Below are 15,463 nucleotides of genomic sequence, written 5' to 3' on the forward strand. Positions count from 1 at the left end.
GAATTACAAATTTCCTCTCCAATCCTGACCCCACGGCTGTCTATATGTGTGAAATACAATATAGTTTACTTATTTGTATACCTGTTATGCTAGTTAAATGTGATTTTTATCATCTATGTCTCTTACTAGAACATAGGCTTTTTCCATGAGCTCAGAAACTTCTAACTATTTTGTTCACCATGGAGCCCAACACTTTAAACAGGGCCTAGCAGGCAGTGGATACTTGCATCATCTTTATTAACTAAATGCATGAATCTCTACCCCCCCCATAAGCCCCCCCCAACTTGTTATCTATGTGGCTTCCCTTCCTCTGGCTCCTTTTAATTCTCTTCCTTTGTATAAAAGCAAACACAAAAGCTAAATACTTGCTAGAAGCAATGACACCCCGTTTTCTCAACTTATGGAAATTCATATGTAAACATGTGTTTATTGTCTCCTTCTAGATGGGCAATGGGGCATGTGCACCATGAACAGAGTAAGATCTGGGCTGGGATTCTTGTCCTGGCTGGGCTTTTCCACTGTCCCAGCTGCCATTCAGCCTCCTCCACCTCCTGAAGCTTCCACACTCACATTCCTGCTTACTGACTTCCAGTTGGCTCCTCAGCAAAGTGAGCAGAGCTTGGGCTGGACTAAGGACAGCCTAAAGGCTCTAAATTTCCACTCCTGCCCTGCCCAGCCCATCTCCAGGCCCCTGCTCATTGACTGCATTGCTCTAGAAACACGTGCACTGGACTACTGCCCAGAGCTGGGCTGCAGACTCCGTGCGTTCAGAAAGTAAATCACAGGCACAAACCTACAACTCTGGAATGGAAAGTGTATGCAGAGGCCCAGGCCAGAGCTCTGGAAGAATTCTATGCAAGGTTTCCTCCTGTCACCAAGGAAGGAACATTCCGAAGCCACATTCTGGGTAGCTGGGTGGTAGCAGCTGCCAGTGGGTGAGGCTAGAGGCCAACACCCAAATCCTTGACTCTGCCCTTCCTCCAACATCCCAAAAGAAGCCATAAGAGGAGTTGGAATGGGGTGAGGGAGTGCTGCCTTTGAAATTCAACCCCAGGCTTGCTAAAACCCACTCTAGGGTCCTCTGTGCCTCTTTCAGGAGTTGCTAGAGCCTCTGACTTCTCAGCTATGAGGGTGTGTGTTTGTGTTCTAAAGAAAACACCTGGTTCAGGGGTTTGGGCTTTTTATTTTTTTGTTGGTTTTGTTTTGTTTTTCCTTAGGGTCAGGAAAGATTGGTGACTGAGTGAATCTGATATATTGAGTGTAAAGCTGTGTGAGTTGGAATGTCTCATTACCTCAGGGCACGGCAAATGAGGAGGGGAGCCAAGAGCAAAGCCCCAAAGGTTGGATCCCCTCTGTGAGCTTGCCTACCTTTGTGGAACAAAGCACAACACACAGAGCATGCATAATGGTAAGTTAATAATACTGACCGCTCTTCCAGAGGACCAGGGTTCAATTCCCAGCATTCACATGGCAGCTCACAACTGTCTGTGACTCCAGTTCCAGGGGATCCAATACCCTCACACAGACATATATGAAAGCAAAAACACCAATGCACATAAAAATATTTTAAAAAAAGAAGCCATGGAGCCTTCTAACTGCCTACTCCAAAATCAACCACTGCTTTCCACAAGTAAGTGTCCAGATAAGACCACAGTCTGACAAACATTTGAGAGTATTGAGTAATTACTCAATATTCCTGTCCTTTCATCTTTACCCAGCCTGTCAAATCCCACCCCATTCTCCTCCCCACACATGTGCCTCTTGTATGCCCAGACCCCCATATAAAGAAGGCTTGCTTTCCCCTGTTTTCCAGATGAGAAGATGGAGCCTGGGGGAGATGGAGTAACAAAAAACAGTGCCAAAAATATAGCCAAAAGGCATTTCAAATCCTGGTCTCATGGCTGTAATATAGATGTTTCTCAGTCCCTTACGGTAGACAAGTTCCTTAAAAGTGAGCTGTGCACGAGTCTGGGGCATGAAACCACAGAGCCTACAGATGAGGTTGCAAACTGTAGCTCAAAGCCATAAGAGGAAGAGCCAAGGAGAAGAGGAACCACATTGCAGGAGGACCTCGGTGTGTCTCACGCATGCTGAGTATTTACATGTGTTCCCTATTCAGTCTCCATAGCAACTGGCAGAGATGCAAAAATGCCTCCTCACTATGTGTAAGAGGATGAGAAGAGGGCCCTCCAAGATCCTCTTTCTCCCAGCCGGCAGGGCTATTTCTATCTGCAGGCTCCATGACTTCTCCCAGCAACTATTTTGGCACGAAGGTTTCAAACAGCAGAGAGGGAGTGAATGCACTCGATAGGTATTTGAACTGCATATAACGGAAAGGCCTCATCTCCTGCTGCTGTTTCCAAATAATTATTCATAGAGCCGGGAAAGGATTTTCTTATTAAGCATTAAAGAACAGAGAGGCTGTGGTTTCTAGCTTTTAACCACAATGTTGAAGGCGTGTCTCCATTTTTCTTACAATTTCCAACCATATGTGTTACCTAATTCTCCCCAAAGAATCCAAATTGCTCTATGATGCACACGTACCAATGGTGTAAACTGAAGCTTGGAGCCAGTGAACATCTTTCTCAGAAACCTCCCATTGCAATCCTTGCTCCCACATCGCCTCTGGAAGCAAACCCTTCTGCCAGAGACCCTCAAATGTTACATGGAGATTTTGGGTTAGAAATAAAGTTTGCATTGCTACACAATTCCAACTGTGACATACATGCAACCAAAATGTTTTTAAGTCTTGACATCGAAGTCTGTGTCTTACTGTGGAGTATACGTTGTGAGTGGTAGATGACAATGCATTTGTGAGTCAATAGCAATCAAGTGCTTTGGAGGAAGCAAGAGCAAAAGCATTTCTGCCTCTTTCCAAACACTAAGATCTTACAACCCATGAATAAGACTTTCCTATAGTGAAACAGACTGCACAATCTACAAATGATGGACACAAATTCCAAGGACCATATGAAAAACTCCTGTGCAAGTGTCTCTCTGAGATTGGATTTGGGACAGACTAGTGATTCTGGTGTGGGTACAGAGAAGGCAGCTCATAAACAAATAAAATCAGAATTTTCAAATGTAGCTATCAAATGTGACTCACCCCAAGCTTTTATATGCCTTTATTTGAGAAAATCATGCCATGCACAAAGTAAAATTTATACTATAGCTATGCTTGATGGGGAATTTTCCTATAGAAACCAGATTGATTGAAGCTTTTGTTCTCAAACTTCCAGCTGGCATTTCATGTGGTGGAACATGCAAGCTGGATAGTGATTTCTTTTCAACATTCATACCAACTTTGGAAAAGAAGAATCACAAATAACAAAGCCTGAGCTTCCCTGACCCAAACACAAAGGTATATTTTTAAATAATCTATCACTTCATAAATCCTTTTTGCTTAGCAGCTAAGCAACTACACAGGAGGTTTCCCGAAGCTACCACACTTTCGCTAGGCATCTGCCAAGAATATGAAGATCATAGAAATAAATTAGATGGTCCCTGCCTTAAGACACATATGACATATATGACACTGGGAAGGAAATACACTTAGAGCTTCTAGGAGATGGCCCCAGCTCGTGGGTGGCTGTCAGACCTCACTCAGTGGCTTCCTCCTGAGTCCCTTGCTCATTGTCAGCAGGAGGCTGCTTGGCCTGGCTGACTGTGGACCAGACTGATAACTTCAGTCAACTGGGAGTTGCTGTCCACAGCCTGACACATAGAGGCTTGCCTTCTGTTCTTTCTCTAGAAGTTGCTTTAGAAAAAACACCACGTTTAAAAACAGATAATATAAATATTACCCTGTGGTGCACTTTAGAAATATTATCATAATAAACATCATGAGACACTTGTGGTGTGTACAGCACCATGTTAGATTTCAGTGACAAAGCTCTTTTATTTAATACATCATGGAAAGCTTTAAAAAGAGGTAGATGAGTAAGAAAAATGACTAGTGTATGTGAAAATAGGATATGAGAAGGCAGTTATCAGAATTCAGCTAAGTCTTGGCTCTGACCTCAGCTGGCTCATTGATTAAGCCCTGTGACTTCTCCAGCCTTTGCCCTCTTTAATTGTGACATAGGTTTGTGACTAGGGAAAGAGAAGCAGTCTACATACTCTCCAAGTTGCATTTCTGTTTACAAATTCCCTGACTTTTTGAACTTTCTAGAATTAGTCTGTACTCTATGGGCAAGATTCTCTTTGACCTATGTATGTGTTTCCTATCGCTGCCATAGCAAAGTACCACAGTGCTGAACAGTAGAAATCTATTGTCACTTGGTTCTGGAAGTTAGAATGCCACAGATCTAAGTGTCAGGAGTTTGTTTTCTTCTAAGGGCTGGCAGGAAGGATCAATTCATGCATGTCACCTTGCTTCCAAATTTTTGGCCATCTCTGACAGAGTCCTTGTCTTGGAGAAATCTGACTTTGGATTCTCATGGCGTTTTCTACTCTGCATCTGAATCCAAATTTCCCCTTTTACTAAGATACCAATTAAGGATCTACCCTGTTTTTATAATATCTTATCTATAGCATTATAACTAACTCCGTTTACAAAGACTTTCCTTCCCAAATCAGTTCACATTCTGAGGTTTTGGGGTTGGATTTCAAACCCTGAGAGAAGCACAATTCAACAGTAACAACACTTACTTGCTCCTGGGTCCATTCTGATCCAAGATAGTAAATAGTAAATTTTCTCATTTCAGTTGTCAGTTCTAACTAAGTGGAGTGATTAGATGAGATATTGTAAACAGAAGGGCCATGAGATGACATCTGGAGTTATAAGGATGTTTGGTGTTTTCTTTTGTCTTGTATACAGGATATAGAGAGCAGGGCTTTATCAGCCCATCTGGGGAGCAGAGGACATTAAAATCCCATCATTCATCCTAGAAGTAGGGAATCTCACCAAAAATGTGAAAAACCAACCACCTTCTTATCAGACCTCTTCAACTGAGATGATCCCCAAAGGCGGTAGCCAGCTTGCCCTTTACTTCTACTGCAGAAACTCCTGCAGCGTTGTTGACTCCATCTGAGAGCATCAAATCTCAAGAAGGACTGAGCAAGTTCAAGGTAAGCAGGATTGATGATCTGGGGGAGAATATGCCCTTAGAAAGAAACAGTGCCCTGAACTTTCTACATATTATCTCTGCTGAGGTGGTGGGTGAGAACTTGCTTTCACTGGAGAGTCACAGCTGACTAAGAGTCACAGCTGGATGCAGACGGAGAATGAGATTCTGGAAGCACAAAGAATGAATTCTCACTCCACTCTGGGTATGTACCAGTGCAAAACTATCAGATGATAACAGCTGCTGTGGGAATAAAGACAAGTGGACATGTGTTGAGCTCCAGCTAGACCAGAGACTACAGACAGTGGGGACGCACCTATCTGTGCCTATGGGCACAAAGGAAATACTTTCATGTCACCAAGGGAAGAGTGACTGGAAATGTTAGAGGTAGTTTGGGATATCCAGAGAAATTTTTCATTTTGAAATTTTGCCTCTGCTGAGGCACTTGGGGGCAGCCTAGGTGACTGTCTAAGCAATGCCCCTTAGGAGAGGAAATTTGGCTGGGGCATTTTCATCTGAGGGACAAATGTCACTGACATGGCACTTGCTTCATCATAAGAGTGGGCTTGGGTGGGTTTCAGGCCCTTTCACAGTTTTTCCACTAGTGGAGCGACATTACTTCCACTGTGTGGTAGAGAGATACACAGTGATTCCAGATAGGTGCACGGATAGATACATGGTGATCCCAGCTTTTCATTGTCCCCTTTGGTAGCACCTTCCCACACTGATTCTTCTGTTAGTTATGTAAATTGTTCTGACACCAGAAAAAGCTTCAAAAATCCTTTTCCTTCTTGACCTTTGCCTTCCCTGTGAGACCATGCCTGTCCCGGCTGGCCCTGCTGGAGGTAAATCAGTGATTCATAGAAATAGCTTAGTCATCAAGACGCCGCCATCCTATACCAGTTACTCCAGTCACCTAACAAATTAACCACAAGCACATGAGTGAGTCCAGCTGACATCAGCCAAGCTCCACCCAGATTAGCAGAACCACCTGGTGACCAGTAGAATCATGAAGAAAATCTTTGAGGAAAAAAGAATGGTTGTTGCTTAAATTGCTTAATTTGGGGGTGGTTTGTTATACAACATTAATTATACAGCTGTCTCCATCATGCAGGGTGAAGAGGGGGAGGGCCTGAGATTGAACTGATGTTGTGTTTACTGTTGGAACTCAGTTATTAGTAGGAAACTTTAAGGAGACAGAGCTCTTAAAAGACCACGTACATTCAGGGACAGAATTCATCTAAGAGAAGAAGTCAAACCGAGAAGGCCAGGAACAAAGACATGGTCATCATTGGCTAAGAAAGTCCATCATAGTATCTACCACTCTGGTGGGTCTCCTGGCTAAGGCACAGTGGATTCTCGTTGGTTCCTACAGTTGCAGGTACAAGGAAGAAAGGCTGAAAGGGTTACTTCAATGACAGCTTGTGGGATACTGTATCCCAAGCACCCCAGCTTTAAAATTGATCTGGAGCCAGGGAAATGGCCCAGCAGGTAAAAGCACTTGCCATGTAAGCCTTGTGGCCTGAGTTCATTCCCCCAGAATGCCTTCAAAAAAGCTGGATGCTATAGTGTTTATCTGTAATCTACTCAGTGAGGTGCGAGGCAGAGATGGGAGAATTATCCAGAAGCTTGAAAGCCAGCTGATCTGGAGGACATAGCTCAGCAGCAGAAACAGATTGCTTGGAAGGAGATAGTGGTACCAAAAGAGGAAGACATGATCTTCCACATCTGTACTATCCTATTCTGGAAGTTCTGTTTTATTTGTGAGACAACTAGAACTCAAAAGGCAGGGCATTGGATGAATCTGGCTTTTGTAGTTTACACCCCTGAGGCTCTGTTCTGTCAGGGTTTTACTTTGTGATTTTGGCCAAATGACCCTTCCCCAGGCCTTTTGTTATAGGCCTGTACCCCAAATGCTCAGGAGACTGAAGAAGACCACTAGTTCTATAACCCACGTTATAGAACAAGTTTGAGGCTATTCTATGCAACTTTGGGTGACCCTGTCTCAAAATTAAAAAAGCAAAAAGAGGCTGTGGATCTAGCCCAGTGGTAGGGGATTTGCCCACTATGCACAAAACCCCAAATTCAATTGTCGGCATGTCAAAAACAAAGCAACATTCCTGTCTGCAATACTGTTAGTTCAAGGTCTCTGCCTGAAAAATGGACACAGTAACAATACTTGTCTCATGGTTCTTGTGAATATTAAATGAGCATGCAGAATGCTCAAAAGACAGCTTGAAACACAGGACTGTCAATGAGAGCAATGAAGAGCTCTTTTAGGTCATCCTTACCATAACCGTCTCTATTTTCTCCAATCTACCTAAAAGCACATTGGTGCAATGGCCTGAATGTTTGTGCCTCCCAAAATTCATATAGTAAGACACCCATGTCCAACATGATGGAACCTTTTGAAAGACTTGAGTATAGCTCTTGTGTATGAGATTGTTGTACTTAAAAAGGAGGGATCATTTTTCCTTTGAAGCAGATCCAACTGTGAGCCCTGGGCTGGGAGATGGCTCATTTGTGTAAATGCTTGCCATACCAGTGTGAGGACCAGAGCTGAATCGTCAGAACCTACACAAATGGCAGTGGGCCTGGTAGCCTGCCTGTACTTCCAGCATGGGAAGACTGAGGCTCCCCAGACCAAGCTGGCTAGCAAGACTAACCTTACTGACAAGCTCTGGGTTTGACTGAGAGACCTGCTTTGATAAATAAGATGGAACAGCAGGGATGATGATTTCCATCATCAACCTCAGGCCTTCATATGTACATGCACACTCACTGAAACATGTATACACACATACATAAACACACAGCACATCACATACACGTATCACACCACACATACCACGCATGCTCACACATATACACACATGTACAACACATACACATCACACTATGTGTCACACACATAACATGCCACATATGTATATCATACCACACACACACACAGACACAGACACACACACACACACACACATATCATACCACACCCACACAAGACACCCATGCATACACACATACATACATACAACACACAATCTGTGCCATATGTACACACACACATTTCCACTCACACATGCACAGATACAACACACACACATGCCTCACAGACACCCCACCACACATATGTATCATACAACACACATACAACACACACATACTTGCACCACACACACATGCACCACATACATACACAACATACTCAACACACACATCATACCACACTATAAACACTAAAAAGAAACCGAAAAAGTAGATTTTCGTGTCACCAAAATAGTGGACCTTTATTTTGGACTTTTCAGGCTTCATCACTGTGGGAAATAAACTTCTGTTATTAATAAACTCCTCAAATAATGGTCAACTCTATGGCCGCCTGAACAAACAAAGACAGCTGGATTCTAGTTTTTCTTGATAGGAAGCTCTGGCCGCAGGTTCTCAGTGACCCAGCTGCCCTGTGATCTTAGGCCATGGGGCCTGGCACAAGCTTCCAAATGGAGGTGCTGTTTCCTCAGCAGTCTGGCTCCCATTCCCAGGTCATTCTTGGAATGTGTCACTCCCAGTCATGCCCAGTGTGTATGTGAAATCTGAGTTGAGTGTCACTGCACAGTGAGAGGGCAGGGCAGGGGAGAAGGAGAAGCAGGCCTGAGCCAACCAAAGCCAACAGCCCCTGGGGACACAAACTGCTTCTGCCCAACAGCTATCTACACTACTGAGGAGTCTGCTGTCTATGGGAGGAAGATGCTGGTCCCTGGGCCAGAACAACAGCTCTCAGAGTCTGTCAGGGATTCGTGTGTGAGGTTTGTGGGGAACAGGGGGACACTAAGAGAAACATCACTGAGCGGAGTGGCAGGGGTCCTTGCTCTCCCAGCTTTTGTTTCCTTTACTCTTAAGGAGCAAGATGCCCAGATGACAGAGCCCTTGCTCCACTGTGGGACAGGGTAGGGGAGGCAGGAGACTTGCCAGAGATGGCTTGTCTCCATACTTACCTCTTCAGCCTTCCAGCTACATGCTCTTAGGAAATAGTGCAAACTCTCCGTGCAAACTCAAATTCAACAACTGTATGTAGGGGGAGGTCCCAACTTCTATTTGAGGATCATTGAAATAAATGTGTGTCTTGGCCTTTTGAAGGCAAGAAGTTTTGTGCACACAGATTTCATTTACTCATTTGCTTTCCGTCTGTACCCTCTTTCTCTTTCCTGCTTACTCTCTACCCTTCCTTTTCTTCTTCCTTCCCTCCTTCCTTCCTTCCTTCCTTCCTTCCTTCCTTCCTTCCTTCCTTCCTTCCTTCCTCCCCTCTCTCTCTTTCTTTCTCCTTTTTCTTATGCCTGCACCTTAGGCCTGGAATTTTCAAATGTTTCCACATAATACCTCTGATAACTAAAAAAGAATAAAAAACGATTCACAACCAAGTGCCCAATACAGGTATGAGATTCTAGTGCTGCCTCATATTTTACTTCTAAGATTCATGTAACTCCTGGATTTTATCATATGTCCAAATGGGTTATATCCAGTTCTTGGCTGTTTAAGATAGAGTCCATTGCAACTGTTCAGACAGAACCATGGATTCTGCATAAGATAGAGGGTGCTGGCCCCCCTACATATCAGAAACACGACAAAGCCATCTTCTACTTCTCTGAGAATACCAATGGGACTCGTGTTGATTTCAGTGCTCCAGCCTGGTTAAGATGTCCTGCTTTAACCCCACTAGGGACCTGATGAAAAGATGTGCCACTGCTCCACGTGGAAATGGGTGGCTCTGCCAGAGTGCTGCCCTCTCCCATATTGTCCTCAGGCCAGTTGAAGTGTTGAGTGGCTGGGTGTGCACAGCCTAAGGCTCACCCATAACATTGCTGTAAGAGAAGATTGAAGAGTAAATTCCAGCTTCTATATGTGGACTAGTTCTTGAAGAGAACAACTCTTAAAACATACTGAGCGGTTGGCAGTGAGCCTAAGCTATCCATTGTCTGCATGAACATTATTTTGTAGCCACCAATTTGCAAGGGAAGTAAATGTTTCATAAATAGACTTCCTGTTGTTTCAAAGTTTTCTCCTTTTGCTAGTGTACATGCTCCCAGGAATGTGAATGTTATCTCCCTAGGCTCTCTGACCATTGTCATGGCCGAGACCTGGGGCTAGTGAGACTTATCCTCACAAGTGAGCAGTTCCCATCTCCAAGGGGATGAATGGTGTCAGGTATAAAACTCATGTCTAGGTCTTTTACTATAGGAGCCAGAAATCCCACTGTGAAGATCATATTCCAATGTCTCTTGTGGTTGGTTTTCATGTCTTCCTAGCACACTTTGACCCGTGAGCTTATATTCTATCTAGTGAAAGTGATTTGAATTCATAGGTAACTTTGAGCTCTCTTCATAGGGAAGAGTCTTTTGTCATAGTTAGAAATTCCTGTTGGAGGCGGGGGCGATGGCTCAGTCAGTAAAGTTCTTGTCCTGAAAGCATGAGAACACGAGCTTTGAGTCGCCCAAACCCATGTAAAAAATAATCCAGGCATGGTGTTGCCTGGGGAGACAGAGACAGGAAGATTCCAGGGCCTCACACAGGAATGGCACCCAAAATTGACCTCTGGCCTTAGCAAGCACATGCATATATGTACATAAATATACAAACATGGTTACACATATACACACATATAAAAGAGTCACAATTTCTGCTAGAAGCGAAGCCACTAGAAGCAGTCATGAAGGACCTGCACTCTCTTGGAAATTCGAGTTATTTTATTTATAGATGACCCAAAGTTTCATCCTTTCCATGATCACAAGGCCCCAAAGCTATAATTGAATATTCTAGAGAAAGAACACATGACTCAAATTTCCCTGTGGCTGAAGGTGATGGGATCATTAACCATGGAGGTTAACGCCTTTCTGCAAAATGCAAGTTGACATTCTCCCCAAAACATGTCTCTGTCATTGTTTGGAATGATTCTCCTGCAAATTCTCCCTGGGTAGTGGAATTGTAAACCAATGGCCGGATTTCAAATATGTACATGCAGAATGAGAGATGTTTTCCAGTTGGTCACTAGAAATGGAATCTATGTAGGAGCCTCGCAGTTTGTAAATTACATACCACTGCATTGTTTTCTTCTATAATTAGAACCCCATAGCTTTGTTGTTGAAGAGGAGAGAATTTGGGTCCTGTCTGAGGATTAGAAAATTACCCTAGATGTTGAGGCTGTAAATTCTTAACTTCATGAGGCCCTACTTCTTTGCTTGAAGAGAAGCCCCATCTCTTGATATCTGATTTTGCACCCTTGAATAAGGTCTGCCTGCTGCCAAGCCCAGCTATATTCCATATAAAGGATGTGCTCCATCTCTCTCCATCCTACCCATACCAGTGTGCTAGGTTGCCCAAGCTTGCTTTTGGCACAGACTTGGACCTCACTAATGTTATTTGTACTTCTTTGAGAATAACCAGTGTCTTGTAAGAGGCAGTAGATAGGCACTCAAGGTCTATATATTCAAATATGAATTTGAAACATGGCTTGCTTATCCTGACAACACATGGGACAGAGTTACAAAGATGGGATACTGTTGGCAGTAATAAACCCCTGGTTCTGTAAATCATGTACAACAGCTGTCATATACATTAGCTCTTAGTGTCCCTCTGGTATTTCTGAGTATTGTGCCAAATGTTCTCAAGAAAGCTCTTGCCATTTCTACTTTGTACCTGATGATTTTTGTCTCATTCTCTACCAAAGATATCTGCCTGGGACCATGGTTCTTCAGCCAGTGGAAGAATGCTCATGATCAAGACTCCTTCTGTGTATTCCAGGTCCCTGCTGAACTTCATAGTCTGGAAGTCTTGGCTGCTCAAATTTTCTCACAGCCTGTCTTCCTGCAAAACACTCACAGAAAGAACATATGGGGCTGGTCTCAATATGGATGCAGCTAAGACATCAACCATAGTGGATCCAGAATCATCCCATCTTTTTGTCCATGGATGCCTTGTTATCAGGTCCAACCTCTTCATTCTCCAACCCTATTCCACTGCCATCTTGTTGAGTGATCATGGGCAAAGGTTTAACCTCTCTTGGTTTCGATGTAGTCACATGTAAACTATGTGCTAGATAGTTTCTGTGTTCCCTCCTGTTCCAGGACTTGGCCCTTTGGAAACAAAGTGCTTTATCATTCAGTACACAAGAAGGCACTAACTAGTGCTGTGTCAAGCACTGGCTGCAAGAAACAACAATTTTTGTTTATTAATTGTTATTTTCTTACTCTTTCTAACAAGCAATGGTCCTCTCTGACCATCAGGCTTCTTAGAACCCTTCAGCAGCTTCCCCATCGTACTTTGTAGAAACATCAAGACAAAGTGGCATCCTATCCTGTGACATTACCTCACACTTAGTTAATACACTCCAGATGCACCAGCTTTCTTTCTGTCTCTCTCTTTCTGGAATAGGCTGAGCCATATCAACTAAAGACTTTTTGCAAGAACTTTTTGTCCTACCAGGAATGTTCATCCCCAAGGCAACCTATGATTGTCCCTTTCTCATCATATATGTCCTCAGGGTACCTTGTGAGTTAGTCTCCCCACTTTCATTTACCTTGTTTTATTATGGCTAGTGGATGAAACCTATTGTCTATAGATTCTTTTGTGCTGCAAGAGCTGGCTGAATATTATGTATGAGGCATAGACACAGAGACTGTACCATCTGCTAGTTGAAAACATTCATCATCTGGTTTATGTAGGGAAAGATTTCTAATCCCTGTATCCTATAGTGTCATTTATTCACAGTGCATATAGTATTTTAACTGTTAAACCAAACTTCTTCCTATTTTGTTTGCTTTTAACTTTTTTCCCTAACAAGAATGTAAATGCCTTCAAGTTAAGGGACTCATCTGTCTTGATCTAGGTGGTTTTATTAGCCTGACACAAAGCCAATAAATAATGGTAGAACAGATGGACCAGGTCTATTTCCTTTTGCTCAACAGAAGCAACAAAAAGTTTAATATTCATCATAAAATAAAACTCTCCACCTCCTGGCCTTTACAACAGTCCCATGATCCACTGCCAAGCTCTTCTCTACCCCTGCCTCTAATTCTCATTATGTTAATTTTTTTTTTTTTTTGCTTTGTGCTGACACTCCTAACTGCCAGTAACTTCTTTCCTCTCTCTCTGACAACTCTCTGGCCCAGTTCTTGGCCCTCAGTGAAACTTGCAGCCCTCCAGGCAGAAATTGATTGCTAGGATGCCAATTCAGGCCAGTACTGCCTCCCTTTTAGATATTTATGGGCAGGGCTCTGAATTGTGAGGGACTCATGAACTCAGACACATTTTTAAGAGAACTTTATAGTTAAACCTCTGTTTGGCTAAGGGCTTATTTTTAAAAATAATAAATCTAGGTTCTTAGAGAATAGAACTCAAGGGGCAGAAGTTTGAATCTATAAAGTTCACATATCAGTCATGGAGGAGCCCTTGCAGCCATCTAGTGTTTCTCAAACTTCTCTATCTCAGTCCACCTAATGGTAGATCTGAATATCATATCTCCCCACATGGAAAAAGAGTCAGTGCTTACACTAAATCTCCATAATGTTTTTCACTGCGATAATTCATTATAACATTGTGCTGGTTGGTTTTTGTCAACTGGACATAAACCTAGATATACCAGAGGAGAGAGAATATAAACTGAAAAAATTGCATATCTCAGATTTACCCAGGGGTTATCTGTAGGGTATTGTGGACTGTGGGGGTATAGTCTTTATTAATGACAGATGTGAGAGGGCCCAGCTCACTGTGGGCAGTGCCATCCCTGGGCAAGAAGTCATGGCTTCTATAAAGCAGCAGTCTGAGCAAGCCATGAGGAGCAATTCAGTAAGCAGCACCCCTCTATGTCCTCTCCTTCAGTTTCTACCCTTTATGATGGACTACAAACTGTAAGCCAAAATAAACCCTTTCCTTCCACATTGCTTTTGGTCATGGTCTATCTCTAGAAAGAAAATAGAAAAAAAAGCATTATATTCTATTTCATAGTGCAATTTAAGAAGTAATTTTTACTAAGAGGTTCAACTGTTGCAACCACACCTTTATAATGTTAAAACAAAAATCATGGTCTGCACCCATCTTTTGTACCCTTCTACCTGTGTTGACATTCCTAGTAAGACAGTTAGCAAGCTCAGGGTCCAAGTTGTTTTTTCCCTGAACAAATGAAGAGACTGACACTCTAATAAAAGAAGCCATAGAAATGGAGCCTTCCACCCTTTAGATCCATTTTACACCTGTGCATTAGAGAATATGTGCTTCTCTTTAGCGGCATGAGAAATGCACAGAGTAGTCTCCATTTGCCCCTCCATCTCTGCCTGTCATCCTTCTCCACTTATGCCATGACCCTCAAAGCTGGTGTCTCTTGCCTGCCTTTATTACCTCCTAACTTCTGATGGGGTTTGGCTGATGGTAGACAAGGGAATAAATTGGAGGATATCATGAGAGTAAGGTCAGAGTGCACATAGCTCCAACTTCCTCCTTGCCAGGGTTCAGGATAGTAGTCTCTGTTCTCTTTGACTGAGGCAGGTTGTGCTTTCCAGCTAGAAGTTCACTGGGTTCTTGGGGCATCGCCATTCTCTCAGCCCTTTAGGCTCAGAGTGGTTGTGGCTTATTCACAGTGCTTTACTATTCCAGTTACATCTTTGTGCATATGACTCATTGGGCTCTCTTCAACTCCTCTTGTCAAAGTATCATTTGTCTTTGTTCATGACCCTAATAGCAAATGGAACCAGAAACAGCCTAAGAAATCCCTAAAAGTGGGATTCTGGACTTGGACTGCTCACATGTTCATTTAGCAGATATGGGCTTATTATGTGAGCAGCACTGGTTGTTATGGTTTGTAATGACCTCATGATTATATAAATTACTAGGTGCAGCATGGGATGGGATGGAATGAACCAGAGAGTACAGATTTTGTAATCAATGGCCTTCAGTCTTTAGTCACTCTTGACATAGTCTCTTGGCAATGCTGGTGACAAAGACTGTGGTGTGGCCTGGTTATCCACTCTAATGAGTATACACAGCACAGATAGCAAATGAAAGTGTTGTATGTCCAACCAAGAGCATAAACAGAGCATTAAAAAGTCTCTGAGATCTGCAAGACAGAGCCTATATAAGAAAGTGACTCAACGTCCCAGGTCACTTATTCTTACTTCCCGAAGGCTTCCTGATGAGTCTCTAATGGCTAGTTTAAAAGGTATGATGTTACAGATCAGTTTATGTCTGGGTCTACAGAATATTCTAGAATCAACCAGGAATGCTGACCCTCACCTGTAGATCTGCTCAGCAGTGATCCCAGCAGATGGTAGAGATGGCCAGTCCTCCAAGTGGGTAGAGCTTTTGGAATTGAAGAGCTTTGAATAAACAGCACTGAAAACCTGGTGACAAGGAAGTCT

General features: G+C 43.1%; 1 long non-coding RNA gene across 4 annotated transcripts in view; it reads left to right on the plus strand.

Moving 5' to 3' along the window:
• Positions 1 to 12,062, plus strand: part of LOC103159729 — a 49,138-nt gene extending 37,076 nt beyond the window's left edge. For 3 of the 4 annotated variants that reach the window (XR_004770529.1, XR_004770530.1, XR_004770531.1), the window contains 4 exons: positions 3,240 to 3,361; positions 4,820 to 5,070; positions 5,155 to 5,271; positions 11,782 to 12,062. This is a non-coding gene — a long non-coding RNA (uncharacterized LOC103159729). Of the gene's footprint in view, positions 1 to 1,217; positions 1,409 to 3,239; positions 3,362 to 4,819; positions 5,071 to 5,154; positions 5,272 to 11,781 lie in introns of all 4 variants that reach the window. The other variant, XR_004770532.1, reaches the window with a different exon arrangement.
• The last annotated feature ends 3,401 nt before the right edge of the window (positions 12,063 to 15,463 follow it).

The sequence above is a fragment of the Cricetulus griseus genome, chromosome 6 (assembly GCF_003668045.3).
Source record: "Cricetulus griseus strain 17A/GY chromosome 6, alternate assembly CriGri-PICRH-1.0, whole genome shotgun sequence".
NCBI lineage: Eukaryota > Metazoa > Chordata > Mammalia > Rodentia > Cricetidae > Cricetulus > Cricetulus griseus.